At 43.8% G+C, this 25,687-nt stretch overlaps 1 long non-coding RNA gene across 3 annotated transcripts; it reads right to left on the bottom strand.

The window, feature by feature from the left end:
- Positions 1–3,368: 3,368 nt before the first annotated feature.
- On the bottom strand, positions 3,369–25,687 carry LOC135292404 (uncharacterized). Of its 3 annotated transcripts, none has more exons than XR_010354766.1 (5): positions 20,030–25,687; positions 16,535–16,638; positions 10,870–15,658; positions 7,376–7,479; positions 3,369–6,529 (listed from the first exon to the last, which is right to left on the bottom strand). It is a non-coding gene; the product is annotated as an uncharacterized LOC135292404 (long non-coding RNA). The 3 variants fall into 3 exon arrangements; XR_010354765.1 differs by having other exon boundaries at positions 3,369–6,499; positions 10,870–15,688; XR_010354764.1 differs by having other exon boundaries at positions 10,870–15,688.

The raw sequence follows: 25,687 nt of genomic DNA on the forward strand, positions 1-25,687 counted from the left end.
AAACCACACAGCAAATGCCAGAAACCACTAAAAAAAGAGAAACCCAACCAACTTACTAAACTCCAAATTGTACAACAGACCCCTCATGTTATTAAAAAAAATAAGCAAATCTCTACCTCTACGCTAACTCAAGGAGGCAGCAATACTCTATAAAATTAACTTAATAACTAAACAAATTAACGATACAATAAAAATTGAAAACAATAAAAAAACCTACTCAAATAACTACCAAAAAAACCCACCATATAAATACCCACGTCCCCAAAAATAAAACCAATAAAAAGCAAAAACAAAACAAGTCAAACTACAAAAAAAAACCCCCAACAAACAAACTAGAATTAACAAAAAAATTATTCCTGACTCAATAAACCCAAAATTCCTCCGTCCAATAAAACAAAAATACCACCTAGAAATAAACACAAAGCCAAAGGATAAATGTAACCAGAAACAATACCTCCCTAACTATTCGTAACCATAAAACATACACTACAATCAAACAAACCAAATACATAAAACCCCGATAATATGATAAACAAAAATGCAATAATATGAACTTTTAAAGCCGCACAAATTTACTACAGGACACTACCTAGAAACAAACACTACATACGCTAATAAAAGCCACCACAAGGGAATTTAAAACCTACCTTCCACTTCAAGCTTCACGATCCATAAAAACCATAGTCAACTATAAAAAACATATCGTTTAAAAGCATAATACCCCACCAAAAAAAAAAAAAAAAAGCGACAACAAAACTCAATTCCAAAACAGCCTTGTCACCAACGCCTGAGCCAACAACCAAAACATCGAAGAAGTTCACGATACACCAACTGCAAACAAAATGATACAGTAAATTCCTACAAACCACCTCAAAGCCACGACGTAAAAGAACTTTCCATAATTAAAGCCGCGGCTCCCGGCGGGAACGCGGCTCCTCCGGCGGCTCCTCCGGCACGCAGGGGCCGCGCCGCGCCGGGAGAGCCCCGCCCGCTGCCCCTGCCCGGCGGGGCCGGCACCGGGCCCAGGGGGCCCCGGCGGCGCCCGAGCCCCGCGCCCGGAGCGGCCGGCAGCGGCCGGGGCCAGCGCAGCGCCCGTGCCGCCTCTGCCGCCCGCCGGCCCGGCACGGCTCCCCTCGGCTCCGCACGGCTCGCACCGGCGCGGCTCCGGCACTCCCGCGGCAGCCCGGCCGCGCTCCCCTCCCAGCGCAGCAACTGCCCGGGCCGCGCCAGGAGCGCTCCCGCGCCGCAACCTTCGGGGCCGGGCCGCGGGCACAAGAAGCGCCCTCAAAGGCAGCGGCACGGCCCCACTTCAACCCCGCAAAGGCTGCGAGAGCTGCAGCTTCCTTCAGCCGAGCCCCGAAACTGAGGCAGCGCGGGCTGCTCAGCCCGCTTCAGCCAGGGCGAATTAATGTGTTCTCCCCTGCAATTTCATCCCCGACGGTAGCAGAAAAAGGGCTTTTCCTCCAACTGTGGTCAAAGGGGGATTTTGACCTCAGTTCAAACCCTTGAAAAGGAGGGACGACAGCGCTGCCCCCTCAATTTAGACCTTAGGATGATGAAAATGGGGGGCCTACCCTCAAATCACCCATCATACGACAAGAATTTTTTTTTTTTTTTTTTTTTTCCCAGAGGGCACCAGGGAGGGATTGGCAAGATGAAATTGGAAAAGGAAAGGAGAAAAGTCCCCGCTACAAATCCACACGAGCTCACCTGTTCGGCTGCTGCTTCCCGGCACGGAGCTTTGTTCCTCGGCACCTCCTTTGAGCAATGCTCCACGCATCCAAGGGCGTATCCAGGTGTTCCCCCAGACCCTCGGAGAAGCTCTCGGCGTCCTTCCACGAGACAGCGCCGGGAGCCCCCCATAAACCCCTCTGCTCAGCAGCTCCAGGCAAAAGGGAGCTCAGGCAACCCCTTCCCCCCTAAAACAGCCTCCTCCCGGCAGGAGCCGCCCCCTCCTCATCCTCGCAGCTCAGGGCTGGGGCTGCTCGGAGCCCTCATCATCCTCAGAGCTCACAGCTGGCGCTGTCGCCACGCTCCGACAGCGTCGCTCCCTGTCCAGCACACAGCCCGCTCCTGACAGACACAGACCAAACAGAAATCTACTCCGCCTGTCGGCTTTCCCGAGTCCGCCCGGTTACGCGATTAAAACACGTACGTGCAGCGGCGGTTTGGTTCGGCTGTTGGTCTAAGCTGGGCTTGTTTCGGCACTTCGGCTGAACTCGGCTATCGTCGGCTGTTCGGCAACACCCGGCTATTGTCGGCAAAACTCGGCTATCGTCGGCTCTTCGGCTACACTCGGCTATTGTCGGCAAAACTCGGCTATCGTCGGCTCTTCGGCTACACTCGGCTATTCTCGGCTAACCTGGATTTTCCCGCCCTTTTGGCCGCCCTCTTGAGAAGGTCAAGCCGGTCCGCGACACGACGCGACACGCCACTCTCAAGATGGCGGCCGCGAGAAGCCCTCGGCAAAGGGAGGCGTCTATACTCAAGCCTGTCAGCGCCCGCCACAAACGCCACCGCCCGCGGCGCCGCTGAGCGCACAGCCCGTGTCCACAGCACGTGAGTCGCCACAGAAAATTCCTCCGGGGTCGCGCCGGCGATGGAGCGCCGTGCGGGCAGCTCAATAGACACACCATGGGCCTCATTTTTCCCGCCCTTTTGGCCGCCCTCTTGAGAAGGTCAAGCCGGTCCGCGACACGACGCGACACGCCACTCCCAAGATGGCGGCCGCGACAGGCCCCCGGCAGAGAAAGCCGTTTTCGCCTGTGCCTGTCAGAAACTCGCCGAAATACCTCAGCTCTCGGTGCCGCTGAGCGCACAGCCCGTGTCCACAGCACTTGAATCGCCACAGAAAATCCCGCCGCTGCTGCTCTGGCCTCGGGGTGCCACGCAGGCAGTCCAGTAAACGGACGGAGGTCCTCGACTTTCCCGCTCTTTTTTTTGCCGCCATCTTGAGAAGGTCGAGCGCGTCCCGGCCGAACCCCCCCCACGCCGTCGGCCGCTGCAGCAGCGCGGCACAGAGAGGCGTTTTCGCCGCCGCCCCTCGGCTGCCTGTCGGGAGGCTGCAGTACCGCGCTCTGGCCACAAGGCGGCGGCGCTGCCGCCCGCCTCAGCCGGAGGGAGCTGCAGTACCGCGCTCTGGCCACAAGGCGGCGGCGCTGCCGCCCGCCTCAGCCGGGGGCGCCGCACGCCGCGGGGCTGCGGGCGGGGCTAAAACGAACCGGGGGGATCCCCTCCAAAACCTCTTCTAAAATAAATGCCCCAAAACAACCCGGAAGGGGGAAAAAAAAAAATCCCTGCCTCTAACCCAGTAACAACCAAAAAAACCCCACAAAGCCTTTCTTTTAAACAATATTTAAATATATTGCACTGTTATATTTTTTCATATTTATATTCACTTTTATATTCATAATGTACATGGATATATCATGTTTAGTTCTACATTTCTATTTATAAATTTATAGATAAATTCATATTCTATATTACATCTACTCATATTACTTTACTTATATATGTTTATGCATTTCTTTATATATTGATTCTATATTTCTGGATTCATATTTTTAGTTCTGTAACACACATTATTTAAAATAAAAGCCCTGCAGCTATCCAAAGAAAAGCCAAAAAGAACTTCTTTCTCTTAAACTGTGTTTAATTTTTTTTTTTTAATTACTTTCAAAATTTATATTCATTTACACTTAAAATGTATATTGACTTACAGTGTTACTTGTATTCTACTAGATCTCTTCTCATTACTTTATTTATATTTTATATTTCTATATATATTTTTATATCCTGATTATAGATTTCCGTATTGATGATTATGAAACAATATCCATATTTATATTATTTAAAATGAAAACCCCGTCTCTAACCAAATAAAAACCAAAAACCCCTTTATTTAAATTATATTTACATATTTTAATATTTATCTTTTTTCATATTTATATTCACATTTATATTTATAGTTTCTATCGCTCTATAATATTATTTATATTCTATATTACTTACCTTCATATTACTTACATATATTTAAATTTGTATTTATGCTTTAATTATAATTATCTGTCTTTATACCTTTATTATGAATTTCTATATTTAGATTTATATTTCTATGCTACTTTACATAATTTCAAATAAAACCCCTGCCTCTAACAAAATAAAAACCAAAGACAGCCCTTTATTTTAACCATATTTTAAAATATTTAAATTATATCATTCATAATTATATTTACATAGACATTTATAATTTTCTTTATATATACTCTAGAAAATATAATATTATTTTATATCATCTATTAAATTAGATTACTTATATTGAATATTTATACCTATTGTTATATATATTCTATATGCTTAGATTTGATTTATATTTTCAGATTAATTATATTTATACTATTTATTAAAAACCCCTGCCTACAACCTAATAAAAACAAAAAAACACCCTATTTTAAACTATATTTAAATATTTTTATATTTACAATCTATATTTATATATTTGTATAGACATACAAGAGACAGCATTTTATATATCATATTATCTTTACAATAGTACACTATATATTATAGTTTTATGTATTGATCTGTTTTCTGTATTTATTTTTATCATTATAATTTCATTTTTCTTTTAAAATTTGAAGCTATTTCTATTTTAAACTATACAGTAAACCATATGCATTCACTGACCTAACACATCAGCAGCACAAAACCACCACGCCCTGCTCAGCACCAGGCCGCAGTACACGCTCGCCCCGTCACACCGTTTCAAAACAAAACCTGTTTCTATTACTAAGAGAACAAGGATCCCACCACACTTAACCCCATTCAAAATTCAAATAAACCCAACTATAAATCAATTTTAAAATCCCATTATTATTACCCCAAAACCTCCATCATTTATAAGCGTAAACTTCCTCCTCAACCAACATCTCAAAAACCCAAAAAACTCAAATACACATTTAAAATGAAATAACTGCTAATAAAAACAAATGGCATAAAAAATACATCAGACCAACTCACTAAACTCCAAACTGTACAACTGACCCTAAACACGTCTTAAAAAAGCCCCCAAAGCTCTACCTTTATGCTAACTCACAAATAATAACCAATAATCCATAAAAAGAATTTCTAAAAAGCCAATTAAAAGCATAATAAAAATTGAATATTAAAATACTTTAAAAGATCACTACACAGATTTTTAAAAATTGCCTATAGAAACCCACCACATAAATGCGCCTGAGCCCAAAAACTAAAACTAAAAAAAAAACAAAAAACATTTATCCAGAAATAAATCGAAACTTATGAACACCAAAAGCATAACGTTCAAGAGGTACACCATATCCCTCATCATACACCAAGCAGAAACAATATAAAACAATACTATGAATTCTTAAAAACCACTTTAAAACTGCTACATGAAAAAAAAACTTTCAAAAATTAAAAATGGCATCCAGCAAAAGCCATCTAATAAATTACCACCCAAAACTCCAGCAGCCCAGCTAGCCCTACCAAATCTGTATCTTTACACATACAAGGAACACAACCAAAATCCCAATATCATACATCTCAGAAGTCTGTTAAGGAAACCTACTGAAATTAATTCTACCTCAAATACAAACCAACCCCATCCATAAGGTTATCTTCACTCCAAAACCAAATTGCACATAGTTAATAATACCGAAAAGGAAAACAACACACCATACATCCACCACCAAAGAATATACGAGTGAAGGAAAAAAAAATACTTTTTTTTTTTTTTTCCCCACACTAACTTCTTTTATTAGCTAGGAAAAAAAGATTTCGCCAGGACTGCAACAACTTCTTCTTCCTCTCCTTGGTCTTCTTCTGAAATGTCCCATCTCATTCCAAATTCCTCACAACTTTGGAGTTGAAATCCAAGCAAAAAGCAAAATGCACAGTCCCCCTGTGCACCGGATGCTCTTGTCACTTCTCGGATTCTCCATTTCACTCCACACCTTATCACACTTTCAGTCTTCGTGCTGTCCTGCCGTGATGAGTTTCACAGATTAATTGGTACATGTTAAGAGAGGATTTTTCTCCCTCCCTGCCTCCCTCCCTCGTTGCCCCAGCACTGCCAAGCCCCCCCCACCCCCAAATCAGGTCCCTAAACACCACGTCTACACATCCTTTCCATGTCTCCAGGGACGGGGACTTCCCTGGGCAGCCTGCTCCAATGCCTCACCACCCTTCCAGTGAGGAAGTGTTTCCTACAATCCAATCTAAGCCTTCCCTGCTGCAACTCGAGGCCATTTCCTTTTGTCATGTCACTTCTTCCTTGGGACATCTCGTCACTTAAACCTTACCTGCTCCTTACCTGGCAGGTCTCTGCCTTGCCTGCATGAGAGGAGAAACACTCCCACCACAGGAACGGCAGCTCAGCAGTTCCCACACCAAGGCAGGCGGAGCAGCAGTCCTCACCAGAGCTCACGTGCCACTTTTCAGTGGTCGCCTCTGCTTCTCCTCCCAGGCAGATAGATCTCTGCAGAGGATGTAAAAGTCACCTGATATTCTTGGGAAATTAAAAAAAAATTGGAAGCAATTAATTAATAACTAATTCCCTGCAGAGACCACACAAGGCACAGGTTGCAAGGGAGATGCCTGAAAGCCAAAGCTGCGCTTCAGTGCCATCTAAGCTGGGAATTTTGCAGGGTGCCGGGACACAAGGTTGTTTTCACCGTGATCAGTGAGCAGCGGCCACCCCAGAGCAGGAGGAGTGCGGCTCAGAAGACCTGGCTGTAAAAAATACAGCTTATTGTCCCCAAGCACGTGCCAGTGGTCTGGAAAAGGGCGAAACTGCTTGACATTTCTACTGTGTCTGCGAAAGCGGGGAGCTGCTCGCGCCTCCTCACCTAACTGATGCTCTCAGTTGTGGTGCCACACAAAACCACCTGGCTGTGTTCCACTTCCCTGGGTCTTTTCTGTGCAGGCAACTGCAATGCCATTGTAACTTTTCTGCTCTCACGTAATTCTTCCAGAAAAAACCAGCATCTTTCCAGGCCCCCAGGACTTCTCCTATGATACCTACACCAGGCTTTGCAGCAGGGCAGAGCGGCATCGGCCCAAACACCCAGACACCCGTGACACAGAACAGGACAAACCATAAGCCCCTCAAAGGACTAAGGCACAAGACACGTGACACGAGACATCCAAAAGACACAGAAGGCACGACAGACAAGTGACACAAGTGACAGGCACCGGGACCGCTCTGCCCTGAGCACCTCAGCACTGGGAGACTTCTCCTCCATGTGGCCTAAGGGGCCATCTCCTGCACATCCCTGCCTCCCAAGAAACTACTCAAAAGGCCCTCCCAGCACCTCGCTTCCATCCCCTCAGCGTGGCACAGCCCTCGACTTACCTCTCGAGCATCCTGGGATGAGAAGCCACGTCCGCTGCAAAGGAAGGCCGCCTCTCTCGCTGGCAATGTCCCGCAGTCACCGGGCTGTGGTCCCTTGGTCACGGCTACAATCAGGAACACAATCATAAATTTCTGAAAGGACAACACCCAAAAATGCCACCAAAAATGTCAATTCCATTTTCCCACAACCTAGCTACCACACTTATTTACAAAGACCCCCATTCCCAATACAGTTAATAAAACCTCTGATATCTTTGCTAAAATCACCCTTAAAGCTAAAAAAGCCCTGCCTCTAACTAAATAAACACAAATAATCCCTGTCTGGTGAACTATATAAATTCATTAACTTAACACTTCAGACCTGCTAAAATATAATACCTTAATGAACACCTGTACACAGTATACGCTATCCTTATCATAAAATAGAAAACAAACCTATTTGTTTTACTAACCTAATACAAATATAAAGTTTAACTGTAATACAACCTATAAAACCCACACTACAAATAAAATTCATAAGTTCTATTTTGACCCAAAAATTCATACATTCTGAACATGAACTTTGTCTAAAAGAAATATTTCAAACACCAAAAAAACACAAACCCTTAGAATAGCTACTATAATGCCAAGAACCATCAAACAAATAAACACCTAACCTCAACTATCTAGGACAAGCTACAACAAAACTTCTTTAAAAACAACCCTACAAATAACCATTATCTCCTCAACAATACACCTCCAGCAAGACCAAGCAACTCAAAACACTTGAACTCCCATCCAAAAATATTCCATAAACTAAAACACCAAAAAGTAATCAACAAAACCTACTCAGCTTTCAAGAACCCCATTAAACCCATGCACAGATCTAAAACAAATTAAAAAGAACCATAAGCTGACATACCTTAAATAACTCCACCACTAAACACTACTGTATCAAACTTATTAAAACTCCAATACAAACTAAAATCCAAAACCACAAAATAACACGCCATTATTAACATTACCAATACATTTTCCCCTAACATTTCCTCTAACAAATACAAACTACCATTTACCTTCACTTAAAGAACATACAATACACCTATAACCAAAAACAAAAACACAGTCCTACCATCTACTGTAAATGCAGCTAAATTAAACTAAAAAATCACCTCCAAAACATTCACAATAAACCAACATCAGATAAAAAGTATAGCAAAAATAATTGAAACACTCATCCAAATTCTCCTCAAAAACAACTTGATCATGAAAAAATACAAAACCAAAAAGCCTACTGCAAAGATCCAATTCCTAAAAGTAAAATAACAAAAGAAACAGCATGAAATTCCCACCAATATCATTAAAAAGTCAGAATAGCTCCACCAGCGAAAAAAACCCCCTAGCCTCTAATAAAACCCCAGACCACCTCAAAAACAAACACTAAAATGCAATTCCTCTGACCATCCCAACTACCATTATTAAAATGCATATGCTATACAAAACTGTCTTCGACCCTGCCATCAATTCCACATAATATTACTCTCATCATACATTGCACCCACATCACAAATCTAAACCACACTAAAACCGTGAAAATAGTTACAAATTAACCCCAAAAAACAAAACTTTAATCTCTAGGCAACAAGGAAAAATTTTAAAAAACCCAAAAAAACCCCCACAAACCGAAAAAACTCCACCATGCAACCAAATACTAGTGAAAAAAAAAAAAACACACTACACTCTTTTCACTAACAATTCTTATCACATCACAAAAAATGGAACAAAATTAAAAACCAACCCTATAGGAAACCACACAGCAAATGCCAGAAACCACTAAAAAAAGAGAAACCCAACCAACTTACTAAACTCCAAATTGTACAACAGACCCCTCATGTTATTAAAAAAAATAAGCAAATCTCTACCTCTACGCTAACTCAAGGAGGCAGCAATACTCTATAAAATTAACTTAATAACTAAACAAATTAACGATACAATAAAAATTGAAAACAATAAAAAAACCTACTCAAATAACTACCAAAAAAACCCACCATATAAATACCCACGTCCCCAAAAATAAAACCAATAAAAAGCAAAAACAAAACAAGTCAAACTACAAAAAAAAACCCCCAACAAACAAACTAGAATTAACAAAAAAATTATTCCTGACTCAATAAACCCAAAATTCCTCCGTCCAATAAAACAAAAATACCACCTAGAAATAAACACAAAGCCAAAGGATAAATGTAACCAGAAACAATACCTCCCTAACTATTCGTAACCATAAAACATACACTACAATCAAACAAACCAAATACATAAAACCCCGATAATATGATAAACAAAAATGCAATAATATGAACTTTTAAAGCCGCACAAATTTACTACAGGACACTACCTAGAAACAAACACTACATACGCTAATAAAAGCCACCACAAGGGAATTTAAAACCTACCTTCCACTTCAAGCTTCACGATCCATAAAAACCATAGTCAACTATAAAAAACATATCGTTTAAAAGCATAATACCCCACCAAAAAAAAAAAAAAAAAGCGACAACAAAACTCAATTCCAAAACAGCCTTGTCACCAACGCCTGAGCCAACAACCAAAACATCGAAGAAGTTCACGATACACCAACTGCAAACAAAATGATACAGTAAATTCCTACAAACCACCTCAAAGCCACGACGTAAAAGAACTTTCCATAATTAAAGCCGCGGCTCCCGGCGGGAACGCGGCTCCTCCGGCGGCTCCTCCGGCACGCAGGGGCCGCGCCGCGCCGGGAGAGCCCCGCCCGCTGCCCCTGCCCGGCGGGGCCGGCACCGGGCCCAGGGGGCCCCGGCGGCGCCCGAGCCCCGCGCCCGGAGCGGCCGGCAGCGGCCGGGGCCCGCGCAGCGCCCGTGCCGCCTCTGCCGCCCGCCGGCCCGGCACGGCTCCCCTCGGCTCCGCACGGCTCGCACCGGCGCGGCTCCGGCACTCCCGCGGCAGCCCGGCCGCGCTCCCCTCCCAGCGCAGCAACTGCCCGGGCCGCGCCAGGAGCGCTCCCGCGCCGCAACCTTCGGGGCCGGGCCGCGGGCACAAGAAGCGCCCTCAAAGGCAGCGGCACGGCCCCACTTCAACCCCGCAAAGGCTGCGAGAGCTGCAGCTTCCTTCAGCTGAACCCCGAAACTGAGGCAGCGCGGGCTGCTCACCCCGCTTCAGCCAGGGCGAATTAATGTGTTCTCCGCTTCAATTTCATCCCCGACGGTAGCAGAAAAAGGGCTTTTCCTCCAACTGTGGTCAAAGAGGGATTTTGACCTCAGTTCAAACCCTTGAAAAGGAGGGACGACAGCGCTGCCCCCTCAATTTAGACCTTAGGATGATGAAAATGGGGGGCCTACCCTCAAATCACCCATCATACGACAAGAATTTTTTTTTTTTTTTTTTTTTCCCAGAGGGCACCAGGGAGGGATTGGCAAGATGAAATTGGAAAAGGAAAGGAGAAAAGTCCCCGCTACAAATCCACACGAGCTCACCTGTTCGGCTGCTGCTTCCCGGCACGGAGCTTTGTTCCTCGGCACCTCCTTTGAGCAATGCTCCACGCATCCAAGGGCGTATCCAGGTGTTCCCCCAGACCCTCGGAGAAGCTCTCGGCGTCCTTCCACGAGACAGCGCCGGGAGCCCCCCATAAACCCCTCTGCTCAGCAGCTCCAGGCAAAAGGGAGCTCAGGCAACCCCTTCCCCCCTAAAACAGCCTCCTCCCGGCAGGAGCCGCCCCCTCCTCATCCTCGCAGCTCAGGGCTGGGGCTGCTCGGAGCCCTCATCATCCTCAGAGCTCACAGCTGGCGCTGTCGCCACGCTCCGACAGCGTCGCTCCCTGTCCAGCACACAGCCCGCTCCTGACAGACACAGACCAAACAGAAATCTACTCCGCCTGTCGGCTTTCCCGAGTCCGCCCGGTTACGCGATTAAAACACGTACGTGCAGCGGCGGTTTGGTTCGGCTGTTGGTCTAAGCTGGGCTTGTTTCGGCACTTCGGCTGAACTCGGCTATCGTCGGCTGTTCGGCAACACCCGGCTATTGTCGGCAAAACTCGGCTATCGTCGGCTCTTCGGCTACACTCGGCTATTGTCGGCAAAACTCGGCTATCGTCGGCTCTTCGGCTACACTCGGCTATTCTCGGCTAACCTGGATTTTCCCGCCCTTTTGGCCGCCCTCTTGAGAAGGTCAAGCCGGTCCGCGACACGACGCGACACGCCACTCTCAAGATGGCGGCCGCGAGAAGCCCTCGGCAAAGGGAGGCGTCTATACTCAAGCCTGTCAGCGCCCGCCACAAACGCCACCGCCCGCGGCGCCGCTGAGCGCACAGCCCGTGTCCACAGCACGTGAGTCGCCACAGAAAATTCCTCCGGGGTCGCGCCGGCGATGGAGCGCCGTGCGGGCAGCTCAATAGACACACCATGGGCCTCATTTTTCCCGCCCTTTTGGCCGCCCTCTTGAGAAGGTCAAGCCGGTCCGCGACACGACGCGACACGCCACTCCCAAGATGGCGGCCGCGACAGGCCCCCGGCAGAGAAAGCCGTTTTCGCCTGTGCCTGTCAGAAACTCGCCGAAATACCTCAGCTCTCGGTGCCGCTGAGCGCACAGCCCGTGTCCACAGCACTTGAATCGCCACAGAAAATCCCGCCGCTGCTGCTCTGGCCTCGGGGTGCCACGCAGGCAGTCCAGTAAACGGACGGAGGTCCTCGACTTTCCCGCTCTTTTTTTTGCCGCCATCTTGAGAAGGTCGAGCGCGTCCCGGCCGAACCCCCCCCACGCCGTCGGCCGCTGCAGCAGCGCGGCACAGAGAGGCGTTTTCGCCGCCGCCCCTCGGCTGCCTGTCGGGAGGCTGCAGTACCGCGCTCTGGCCACAAGGCGGCGGCGCTGCCGCCCGCCTCAGCCGGAGGGAGCTGCAGTACCGCGCTCTGGCCACAAGGCGGCGGCGCTGCCGCCCGCCTCAGCCGGGGGCGCCGCACGCCGCGGGGCTGCGGGCGGGGCTAAAACGAACCGGGGGGATCCCCTCCAAAACCTCTTCTAAAATAAATGCCCCAAAACAACCCGGAAGGGGGAAAAAAAAAAATCCCTGCCTCTAACCCAGTAACAACCAAAAAAACCCCACAAAGCCTTTCTTTTAAACAATATTTAAATATATTGCACTGTTATATTTTTTCATATTTATATTCACTTTTATATTCATAATGTACATGGATATATCATGTTTAGTTCTACATTTCTATTTATAAATTTATAGATAAATTCATATTCTATATTACATCTACTCATATTACTTTACTTATATATGTTTATGCATTTCTTTATATATTGATTCTATATTTCTGGATTCATATTTTTAGTTCTGTAACACACATTATTTAAAATAAAAGCCCTGCAGCTATCCAAAGAAAAGCCAAAAAGAACTTCTTTCTCTTAAACTGTGTTTAATTTTTTTTTTTTAATTACTTTCAAAATTTATATTCATTTACACTTAAAATGTATATTGACTTACAGTGTTACTTGTATTCTACTAGATCTCTTCTCATTACTTTATTTATATTTTATATTTCTATATATATTTTTATATCCTGATTATAGATTTCCGTATTGATGATTATGAAACAATATCCATATTTATATTATTTAAAATGAAAACCCCGTCTCTAACCAAATAAAAACCAAAAACCCCTTTATTTAAATTATATTTACATATTTTAATATTTATCTTTTTTCATATTTATATTCACATTTATATTTATAGTTTCTATCGCTCTATAATATTATTTATATTCTATATTACTTACCTTCATATTACTTACATATATTTAAATTTGTATTTATGCTTTAATTATAATTATCTGTCTTTATACCTTTATTATGAATTTCTATATTTAGATTTATATTTCTATGCTACTTTACATAATTTCAAATAAAACCCCTGCCTCTAACAAAATAAAAACCAAAGACAGCCCTTTATTTTAACCATATTTTAAAATATTTAAATTATATCATTCATAATTATATTTACATAGACATTTATAATTTTCTTTATATATACTCTAGAAAATATAATATTATTTTATATCATCTATTAAATTAGATTACTTATATTGAATATTTATACCTATTGTTATATATATTCTATATGCTTAGATTTGATTTATATTTTCAGATTAATTATATTTATACTATTTATTAAAAACCCCTGCCTACAACCTAATAAAAACAAAAAAACACCCTATTTTAAACTATATTTAAATATTTTTATATTTACAATCTATATTTATATATTTGTATAGACATACAAGAGACAGCATTTTATATATCATATTATCTTTACAATAGTACACTATATATTATAGTTTTATGTATTGATCTGTTTTCTGTATTTATTTTTATCATTATAATTTCATTTTTCTTTTAAAATTTGAAGCTATTTCTATTTTAAACTATACAGTAAACCATATGCATTCACTGACCTAACACATCAGCAGCACAAAACCACCACGCCCTGCTCAGCACCAGGCCGCAGTACACGCTCGCCCCGTCACACCGTTTCAAAACAAAACCTGTTTCTATTACTAAGAGAACAAGGATCCCACCACACTTAACCCCATTCAAAATTCAAATAAACCCAACTATAAATCAATTTTAAAATCCCATTATTATTACCCCAAAACCTCCATCATTTATAAGCGTAAACTTCCTCCTCAACCAACATCTCAAAAACCCAAAAAACTCAAATACACATTTAAAATGAAATAACTGCTAATAAAAACAAATGGCATAAAAAATACATCAGACCAACTCACTAAACTCCAAACTGTACAACTGACCCTAAACACGTCTTAAAAAAGCCCCCAAAGCTCTACCTTTATGCTAACTCACAAATAATAACCAATAATCCATAAAAAGAATTTCTAAAAAGCCAATTAAAAGCATAATAAAAATTGAATATTAAAATACTTTAAAAGATCACTACACAGATTTTTAAAAATTGCCTATAGAAACCCACCACATAAATGCGCCTGAGCCCAAAAACTAAAACTAAAAAAAAAACAAAAAACATTTATCCAGAAATAAATCGAAACTTATGAACACCAAAAGCATAACGTTCAAGAGGTACACCATATCCCTCATCATACACCAAGCAGAAACAATATAAAACAATACTATGAATTCTTAAAAACCACTTTAAAACTGCTACATGAAAAAAAAACTTTCAAAAATTAAAAATGGCATCCAGCAAAAGCCATCTAATAAATTACCACCCAAAACTCCAGCAGCCCAGCTAGCCCTACCAAATCTGTATCTTTACACATACAAGGAACACAACCAAAATCCCAATATCATACATCTCAGAAGTCTGTTAAGGAAACCTACTGAAATTAATTCTACCTCAAATACAAACCAACCCCATCCATAAGGTTATCTTCACTCCAAAACCAAATTGCACATAGTTAATAATACCGAAAAGGAAAACAACACACCATACATCCACCACCAAAGAATATACGAGTGAAGGAAAAAAAAATACTTTTTTTTTTTTTTTCCCCACACTAACTTCTTTTATTAGCTAGGAAAAAAAGATTTCGCCAGGACTGCAACAACTTCTTCTTCCTCTCCTTGGTCTTCTTCTGAAATGTCCCATCTCATTCCAAATTCCTCACAACTTTGGAGTTGAAATCCAAGCAAAAAGCAAAATGCACAGTCCCCCTGTGCACCGGATGCTCTTGTCACTTCTCGGATTCTCCATTTCACTCCACACCTTATCACACTTTCAGTCTTCGTGCTGTCCTGCCGTGATGAGTTTCACAGATTAATTGGTACATGTTAAGAGAGGATTTTTCTCCCTCCCTGCCTCCCTCCCTCGTTGCCCCAGCACTGCCAAGCCCCCCCCACCCCCAAATCAGGTCCCTAAACACCACGTCTACACATCCTTTCCATGTCTCCAGGGACGGGGACTTCCCTGGGCAGCCTGCTCCAATGCCTCACCACCCTTCCAGTGAGGAAGTGTTTCCTACAATCCAATCTAAGCCTTCCCTGCTGCAACTCGAGGCCATTTCCTTTTGTCATGTCACTTCTTCCTTGGGACATCTCGTCACTTAAACCTTACCTGCTCCTTACCTGGCAGGTCTCTGCCTTGCCTGCATGAGAGGAGAAACACTCCCACCACAGGAACGGCAGCTCAGCAGTTCCCACACCAAGGCAGGCGGAGCAGCAGTCCTCACCAGAGCTCACGTGCCACTTTTCAGTGGTCGCCTCTGCTTCTCCTCCCAGGCAGATAGATCTCTGCAGAGGATGTAAAAGTCACCTGATATTCTTGGGAAATTAAAAAAAAATTGGAAGCAATTAATTAATAACTAATTCCCTGCAGAGACCACACAAGGCACAGGTTGCAAGGGAGATGCCTGAAAGCCAAAGCTGCGCTTCAGTGCCATCTAAGCTGGGAATTTTGCAGGGTGCCGGGACACAAGGTTGTTTTCACCGTGATCAGTGAGCAGCGGCCACCCCAGAGCAGGAGGAGTGCGGCTCAGAAGACCTGGCTGTAAAAAATACAGCTTATTGTCCCCAAGCACGTGCCAGTGGTCTGGAAAAGGGCGAAACTGCTTGACATTTCTACTGTGTCTGCGAAAGCGGGGAGCTGCTCGCGCCTCCTCACCTAACTGATGCTCTCAGTTGTGGTGCCACACAAAACCACCTGGCTGTGTTCCACTTCCCTGGGTCTTTTCTGTGCAGGCAACTGCAATGCCATTGTAACTTTTCTGCTCTCACGTAATTCTTCCAGAAAAAACCAGCATCTTTCCAGGCCCCCAGGACTTCTCCTATGATACCTACACCAGGCTTTGCAGCAGGGCAGAGCGGCATCGGCCCAAACACCCAGACACCCGTGACACAGAACAGGACAAACCATAAGCCCCTCAAAGGACTAAGGCACAAGACACGTGACACGAGACATCCAAAAGACACAGAAGGCACGACAGACAAGTGACACAAGTGACAGGCACCGGGACCGCTCTGCCCTGAGCACCTCAGCACTGGGAGACTTCTCCTCCATGTGGCCTAAGGGGCCATCTCCTGCACATCCCTGCCTCCCAAGAAACTACTCAAAAGGCCCTCCCAGCACCTCGCTTCCATCCCCTCAGCGTGGCACAGCCCTCGACTTACCTCTCGAGCATCCTGGGATGAGAAGCCACGTCCGCTGCAAAGGAAGGCCGCCTCTCTCGCTGGCAATGTCCCGCAGTCACCGGGCTGTGGTCCCTTGGTCACGGCTACAATCAGGAACACAATCATAAATTTCTGAAAGGACAACACCCAAAAATGCCACCAAAAATGTCAATTCCATTTTCCCACAACCTAGCTACCACACTTATTTACAAAGACCCCCATTCCCAATACAGTTAATAAAACCTCTGATATCTTTGCTAAAATCACCCTTAAAGCTAAAAAAGCCCTGCCTCTAACTAAATAAACACAAATAATCCCTGTCTGGTGAACTATATAAATTCATTAACTTAACACTTCAGACCTGCTAAAATATAATACCTTAATGAACACCTGTACACAGTATACGCTATCCTTATCATAAAATAGAAAACAAACCTATTTGTTTTACTAACCTAATACAAATATAAAGTTTAACTGTAATACAACCTATAAAACCCACACTACAAATAAAATTCATAAGTTCTATTTTGACCCAAAAATTCATACATTCTGAACATGAACTTTGTCTAAAAGAAATATTTCAAACACCAAAAAAACACAAACCCTTAGAATAGCTACTATAATGCCAAGAACCATCAAACAAATAAACACCTAACCTCAACTATCTAGGACAAGCTACAACAAAACTTCTTTAAAAACAACCCTACAAATAACCATTATCTCCTCAACAATACACCTCCAGCAAGACCAAGCAACTCAAAACACTTGAACTCCCATCCAAAAATATTCCATAAACTAAAACACCAAAAAGTAATCAACAAAACCTACTCAGCTTTCAAGAACCCCATTAAACCCATGCACAGATCTAAAACAAATTAAAAAGAACCATAAGCTGACATACCTTAAATAACTCCACCACTAAACACTACTGTATCAAACTTATTAAAACTCCAATACAAACTAAAATCCAAAACCACAAAATAACACGCCATTATTAACATTACCAATACATTTTCCCCTAACATTTCCTCTAACAAATACAAACTACCATTTACCTTCACTTAAAGAACATACAATACACCTATAACCAAAAACAAAAACACAGTCCTACCATCTACTGTAAATGCAGCTAAATTAAACTAAAAAATCACCTCCAAAACATTCACAATAAACCAACATCAGATAAAAAGTATAGCAAAAATAATTGAAACACTCATCCAAATTCTCCTCAAAAACAACTTGATCATGAAAAAATACAAAACCAAAAAGCCTACTGCAAAGATCCAATTCCTAAAAGTAAAATAACAAAAGAAACAGCATGAAATTCCCACCAATATCATTAAAAAGTCAGAATAGCTCCACCAGCGAAAAAAACCCCCTAGCCTCTAATAAAACCCCAGACCACCTCAAAAACAAACACTAAAATGCAATTCCTCTGACCATCCCAACTACCATTATTAAAATGCATATGCTATACAAAACTGTCTTCGACCCTGCCATCAATTCCACATAATATTACTCTCATCATACATTGCACCCACATCACAAATCTAAACCACACTAAAACCGTGAAAATAGTTACAAATTAACCCCAAAAAACAAAACTTTAATCTCTAGGCAACAAGGAAAAATTTTAAAAAACCCAAAAAAACCCCCACAAACCGAAAAAACTCCACCATGCAACCAAATACTAGTGAAAAAAAAAAAAACACACTACACTCTTTTCACTAACAATTCTTATCACATCACAAAAAATGGAACAAAATTAAAAACCAACCCTATAGGAAACCACACAGCAAATGCCAGAAACCACTAAAAAAAGAGAAACCCAACCAACTTACTAAACTCCAAATTGTACAACAGACCCCTCATGTTATTAAAAAAAATAAGCAAATCTCTACCTCTACGCTAACTCAAGGAGGCAGCAATACTCTATAAAATTAACTTAATAACTAAACAAATTAACGATACAATAAAAATTGAAAACAATAAAAAAACCTACTCAAATAACTACCAAAAAAACCCACCATATAAATACCCACGTCCCCAAAAATAAAACCAATAAAAAGCAAAAACAAAACAAGTCAAACTACAAAAAAAAACCCCCAACAAACAAACTAGAATTAACAAAAAAATTATTCCTGACTCAATAAACCCAAAATTCCTCCGTCCAATAAAACAAAAATACCACCTAGAAATAAACACAAAGCCAAAGGATAAATGTAACCAGAAACAATACCTCCCTAACTATTCGTAACCATAAAACATACACTACAATCAAACAAACCAAATACATAAAACCCCGATAATATGATAAACAAAAATGCAATAATATGAACTTTTAAAGCCGCACAAATTTACTACAGGACACTACCTAGAAACAAACACTACATACGCTAATAAAAGCCACCACAAGGGAATTTAAAACCTACCTTCCACTTCAAGCTTCACGATCCATAAAAACCATAGTCAACTATAAAAAACATATCGTTTAAAAGCATAATACCCCACCAAAAAAAAAAAAAAAAAGCGACAACAAAACTCAATTCCAAAACAGCCTTGTCACCAACGCCTGAGCCAACAACCAAAACATCGAAGAAGTTCACGATACACCAACTGCAAACAAAATGATACAGTAAATTCCTACAAACCACCTCAAAGCCACGACGTAAAAGAACTTTCCATAATTAAAGCCGCGGCTCCCGGCGGGAACGCGGCTCCTCCGGCGGCTCCTCCGGCACGCAGGGGCCGCGCCGCGCCGGGAGAGCCCCGCCCGCTGCCCCTGCCCGGCGGGGCCGGCACCGGGCCCAGGGGGCCCCGGCGGCGCCCGAGCCCCGCGCCCGGAGCGGCCGGCAGCGGCCGGGGCCAGCGCAGCGCCCGTGCCGCCTCTGCCGCCCGCCGGCCCGGCACGGCTCCCCTCGGCTCCGCACGGCTCGCACCGGCGCGGCTCCGGCACTCCCGCGGCAGCCCGGCCGCGCTCCCCTCCCAGCGCAGCAACTGCCCGGGCCGCGCCAGGAGCGCTCCCGCGCCGCAACCTTCGGGGCCGGGCCGCGGGCACAAGAAGCGCCCTCAAAGGCAGCGGCACGGCCCCACTTCAACCCCGCAAAGGCTGCGAGAGCTGCAGCTTCCTTCAGCCGAGCCCCGAAACTGAGGCAGCGCGGGCTGCTCAGCCCGCTTCAGCCAGGGCGAATTAATGTGTTCTCCCCTGCAATTTCATCCCCGACGGTAGCAGAAAAAGGGCTTTTCCTCCAACTGTGGTCAAAGGGGGATTTTGACCTCAGTTCAAACCCTTGAAAAGGAGGGACGACAGCGCTGCCCCCTCAATTTAGACCTTAGGATGATGAAAATGGGGGGCCTACCCTCAAATCACCCATCATACGACAAGAATTTTTTTTTTTTTTTTTTTTTTCCCAGAGGGCACCAGGGAGGGATTGGCAAGATGAAATTGGAAAAGGAAAGGAGAAAAGTCCCCGCTACAAATCCACACGAGCTCACCTGTTCGGCTGCTGCTTCCCGGCACGGAGCTTTGTTCCTCGGCACCTCCTTTGAGCAATGCTCCACGCATCCAAGGGCGTATCCAGGTGTTCCCCCAGACCCTCGGAGAAGCTCTCGGCGTCCTTCCACGAGACAGCGCCGGGAGCCCCCCATAAACCCCTCTGCTCAGCAGCTCCAGGCAAAAGGGAGCTCAGGCAACCCCTTCCCCCCTAAAACAGCCTCCTCCCGGCAGGAGCCGCCCCCTCCTCATCCTCGCAGCTCAGGGCTGGGGCTGCTCGGAGCCCTCATCATCCTCAGAGCTCACAGCTGGCGCTGTCGCCACGCTCCGACAGCGTCGCTCCCTGTCCAGCACACAGCCCGCTCCTGACAGACACAGACCAAACAGAAATCTACTCCGCCTGTCGGCTTTCCCGAGTCCGCCCGGTTACGCGATTAAAACACGTACGTGCAGCGGCGGTTTGGTTCGGCTGTTGGTCTAAGCTGGGCTTGTTTCGGCACTTCGGCTGAACTCGGCTATCGTCGGCTGTTCGGCAACACCCGGCTATTGTCGGCAAAACTCGGCTATCGTCGGCTCTTCGGCTACACTCGGCTATTGTCGGCAAAACTCGGCTATCGTCGGCTCTTCGGCTACACTCGGCTATTCTCGGCTAACCTGGATTTTCCCGCCCTTTTGGCCGCCCTCTTGAGAAGGTCAAGCCGGTCCGCGACACGACGCGACACGCCACTCTCAAGATGGCGGCCGCGAGAAGCCCTCGGCAAAGGGAGGCGTCTATACTCAAGCCTGTCAGCGCCCGCCACAAACGCCACCGCCCGCGGCGCCGCTGAGCGCACAGCCCGTGTCCACAGCACGTGAGTCGCCACAGAAAATTCCTCCGGGGTCGCGCCGGCGATGGAGCGCCGTGCGGGCAGCTCAATAGACACACCATGGGCCTCATTTTTCCCGCCCTTTTGGCCGCCCTCTTGAGAAGGTCAAGCCGGTCCGCGACACGACGCGACACGCCACTCCCAAGATGGCGGCCGCGACAGGCCCCCGGCAGAGAAAGCCGTTTTCGCCTGTGCCTGTCAGAAACTCGCCGAAATACCTCAGCTCTCGGTGCCGCTGAGCGCACAGCCCGTGTCCACAGCACTTGAATCGCCACAGAAAATCCCGCCGCTGCTGCTCTGGCCTCGGGGTGCCACGCAGGCAGTCCAGTAAACGGACGGAGGTCCTCGACTTTCCCGCTCTTTTTTTTGCCGCCATCTTGAGAAGGTCGAGCGCGTCCCGGCCGAACCCCCCCCACGCCGTCGGCCGCTGCAGCAGCGCGGCACAGAGAGGCGTTTTCGCCGCCGCCCCTCGGCTGCCTGTCGGGAGGCTGCAGTACCGCGCTCTGGCCACAAGGCGGCGGCGCTGCCGCCCGCCTCAGCCGGAGGGAGCTGCAGTACCGCGCTCTGGCCACAAGGCGGCGGCGCTGCCGCCCGCCTCAGCCGGGGGCGCCGCACGCCGCGGGGCTGCGGGCGGGGCTAAAACGAACCGGGGGGATCCCCTCCAAAACCTCTTCTAAAATAAATGCCCCAAAACAACCCGGAAGGGGGAAAAAAAAAAATCCCTGCCTCTAACCCAGTAACAACCAAAAAAACCCCACAAAGCCTTTCTTTTAAACAATATTTAAATATATTGCACTGTTATATTTTTTCATATTTATATTCACTTTTATATTCATAATGTACATGGATATATCATGTTTAGTTCTACATTTCTATTTATAAATTTATAGATAAATTCATATTCTATATTACATCTACTCATATTACTTTACTTATATATGTTTATGCATTTCTTTATATATTGATTCTATATTTCTGGATTCATATTTTTAGTTCTGTAACACACATTATTTAAAATAAAAGCCCTGCAGCTATCCAAAGAAAAGCCAAAAAGAACTTCTTTCTCTTAAACTGTGTTTAATTTTTTTTTTTTAATTACTTTCAAAATTTATATTCATTTACACTTAAAATGTATATTGACTTACAGTGTTACTTGTATTCTACTAGATCTCTTCTCATTACTTTATTTATATTTTATATTTCTATATATATTTTTATATCCTGATTATAGATTTCCGTATTGATGATTATGAAACAATATCCATATTTATATTATTTAAAATGAAAACCCCGTCTCTAACCAAATAAAAACCAAAAACCCCTTTATTTAAATTATATTTACATATTTTAATATTTATCTTTTTTCATATTTATATTCACATTTATATTTATAGTTTCTATCGCTCTATAATATTATTTATATTCTATATTACTTACCTTCATATTACTTACATATATTTAAATTTGTATTTATGCTTTAATTATAATTATCTGTCTTTATACCTTTATTATGAATTTCTATATTTAGATTTATATTTCTATGCTACTTTACATAATTTCAAATAAAACCCCTGCCTCTAACAAAATAAAAACCAAAGACAGCCCTTTATTTTAACCATATTTTAAAATATTTAAATTATATCATTCATAATTATATTTACATAGACATTTATAATTTTCTTTATATATACTCTAGAAAATATAATATTATTTTATATCATCTATTAAATTAGATTACTTATATTGAATATTTATACCTATTGTTATATATATTCTATATGCTTAGATTTGATTTATATTTTCAGATTAATTATATTTATACTATTTATTAAAAACCCCTGCCTACAACCTAATAAAAACAAAAAAACACCCTATTTTAAACTATATTTAAATATTTTTATATTTACAATCTATATTTATATATTTGTATAGACATACAAGAGACAGCATTTTATATATCATATTATCTTTACAATAGTACACTATATATTATAGTTTTATGTATTGATCTGTTTTCTGTATTTATTTTTATCATTATAATTTCATTTTTCTTTTAAAATTTGAAGCTATTTCTATTTTAAACTATACAGTAAACCATATGCATTCACTGACCTAACACATCAGCAGCACAAAACCACCACGCCCTGCTCAGCACCAGGCCGCAGTACACGCTCGCCCCGTCACACCGTTTCAAAACAAAACCTGTTTCTATTACTAAGAGAACAAGGATCCCACCACACTTAACCCCATTCAAAATTCAAATAAACCCAACTATAAATCAATTTTAAAATCCCATTATTATTACCCCAAAACCTCCATCATTTATAAGCGTAAACTTCCTCCTCAACCAACATCTCAAAAACCCAAAAAACTCAAATACACATTTAAAATGAAATAACTGCTAATAAAAACAAATGGCATAAAAAATACATCAGACCAACTCACTAAACTCCAAACTGTACAACTGACCCTAAACACGTCTTAAAAAAGCCCCCAAAGCTCTACCTTTATGCTAACTCACAAATAATAACCAATAATCCATAAAAAGAATTTCTAAAAAGCCAATTAAAAGCATAATAAAAATTGAATATTAAAATACTTTAAAAGATCACTACACAGATTTTTAAAAATTGCCTATAGAAACCCACCACATAAATGCGCCTGAGCCCAAAAACTAAAACTAAAAAAAAAACAAAAAACATTTATCCAGAAATAAATCGAAACTTATGAACACCAAAAGCATAACGTTCAAGAGGTACACCATATCCCTCATCATACACCAAGCAGAAACAATATAAAACAATACTATGAATTCTTAAAAACCACTTTAAAACTGCTACATGAAAAAAAAACTTTCAAAAATTAAAAATGGCATCCAGCAAAAGCCATCTAATAAATTACCACCCAAAACTCCAGCAGCCCAGCTAGCCCTACCAAATCTGTATCTTTACACATACAAGGAACACAACCAAAATCCCAATATCATACATCTCAGAAGTCTGTTAAGGAAACCTACTGAAATTAATTCTACCTCAAATACAAACCAACCCCATCCATAAGGTTATCTTCACTCCAAAACCAAATTGCACATAGTTAATAATACCGAAAAGGAAAACAACACACCATACATCCACCACCAAAGAATATACGAGTGAAGGAAAAAAAAATACTTTTTTTTTTTTTTTCCCCACACTAACTTCTTTTATTAGCTAGGAAAAAAAGATTTCGCCAGGACTGCAACAACTTCTTCTTCCTCTCCTTGGTCTTCTTCTGAAATGTCCCATCTCATTCCAAATTCCTCACAACTTTGGAGTTGAAATCCAAGCAAAAAGCAAAATGCACAGTCCCCCTGTGCACCGGATGCTCTTGTCACTTCTCGGATTCTCCATTTCACTCCACACCTTATCACACTTTCAGTCTTCGTGCTGTCCTGCCGTGATGAGTTTCACAGATTAATTGGTACATGTTAAGAGAGGATTTTTCTCCCTCCCTGCCTCCCTCCCTCGTTGCCCCAGCACTGCCAAGCCCCCCCCACCCCCAAATCAGGTCCCTAAACACCACGTCTACACATCCTTTCCATGTCTCCAGGGACGGGGACTTCCCTGGGCAGCCTGCTCCAATGCCTCACCACCCTTCCAGTGAGGAAGTGTTTCCTACAATCCAATCTAAGCCTTCCCTGCTGCAACTCGAGGCCATTTCCTTTTGTCATGTCACTTCTTCCTTGGGACATCTCGTCACTTAAACCTTACCTGCTCCTTACCTGGCAGGTCTCTGCCTTGCCTGCATGAGAGGAGAAACACTCCCACCACAGGAACGGCAGCTCAGCAGTTCCCACACCAAGGCAGGCGGAGCAGCAGTCCTCACCAGAGCTCACGTGCCACTTTTCAGTGGTCGCCTCTGCTTCTCCTCCCAGGCAGATAGATCTCTGCAGAGGATGTAAAAGTCACCTGATATTCTTGGGAAATTAAAAAAAAATTGGAAGCAATTAATTAATAACTAATTCCCTGCAGAGACCACACAAGGCACAGGTTGCAAGGGAGATGCCTGAAAGCCAAAGCTGCGCTTCAGTGCCATCTAAGCTGGGAATTTTGCAGGGTGCCGGGACACAAGGTTGTTTTCACCGTGATCAGTGAGCAGCGGCCACCCCAGAGCAGGAGGAGTGCGGCTCAGAAGACCTGGCTGTAAAAAATACAGCTTATTGTCCCCAAGCACGTGCCAGTGGTCTGGAAAAGGGCGAAACTGCTTGACATTTCTACTGTGTCTGCGAAAGCGGGGAGCTGCTCGCGCCTCCTCACCTAACTGATGCTCTCAGTTGTGGTGCCACACAAAACCACCTGGCTGTGTTCCACTTCCCTGGGTCTTTTCTGTGCAGGCAACTGCAATGCCATTGTAACTTTTCTGCTCTCACGTAATTCTTCCAGAAAAAACCAGCATCTTTCCAGGCCCCCAGGACTTCTCCTATGATACCTACACCAGGCTTTGCAGCAGGGCAGAGCGGCATCGGCCCAAACACCCAGACACCCGTGACACAGAACAGGACAAACCATAAGCCCCTCAAAGGACTAAGGCACAAGACACGTGACACGAGACATCCAAAAGACACAGAAGGCACGACAGACAAGTGACACAAGTGACAGGCACCGGGACCGCTCTGCCCTGAGCACCTCAGCACTGGGAGACTTCTCCTCCATGTGGCCTAAGGGGCCATCTCCTGCACATCCCTGCCTCCCAAGAAACTACTCAAAAGGCCCTCCCAGCACCTCGCTTCCATCCCCTCAGCGTGGCACAGCCCTC

The sequence above is a fragment of the Passer domesticus genome, unplaced genomic scaffold (assembly GCF_036417665.1).
Source record: "Passer domesticus isolate bPasDom1 unplaced genomic scaffold, bPasDom1.hap1 HAP1_SCAFFOLD_336, whole genome shotgun sequence".
Lineage (NCBI taxonomy): Eukaryota > Metazoa > Chordata > Aves > Passeriformes > Passeridae > Passer > Passer domesticus.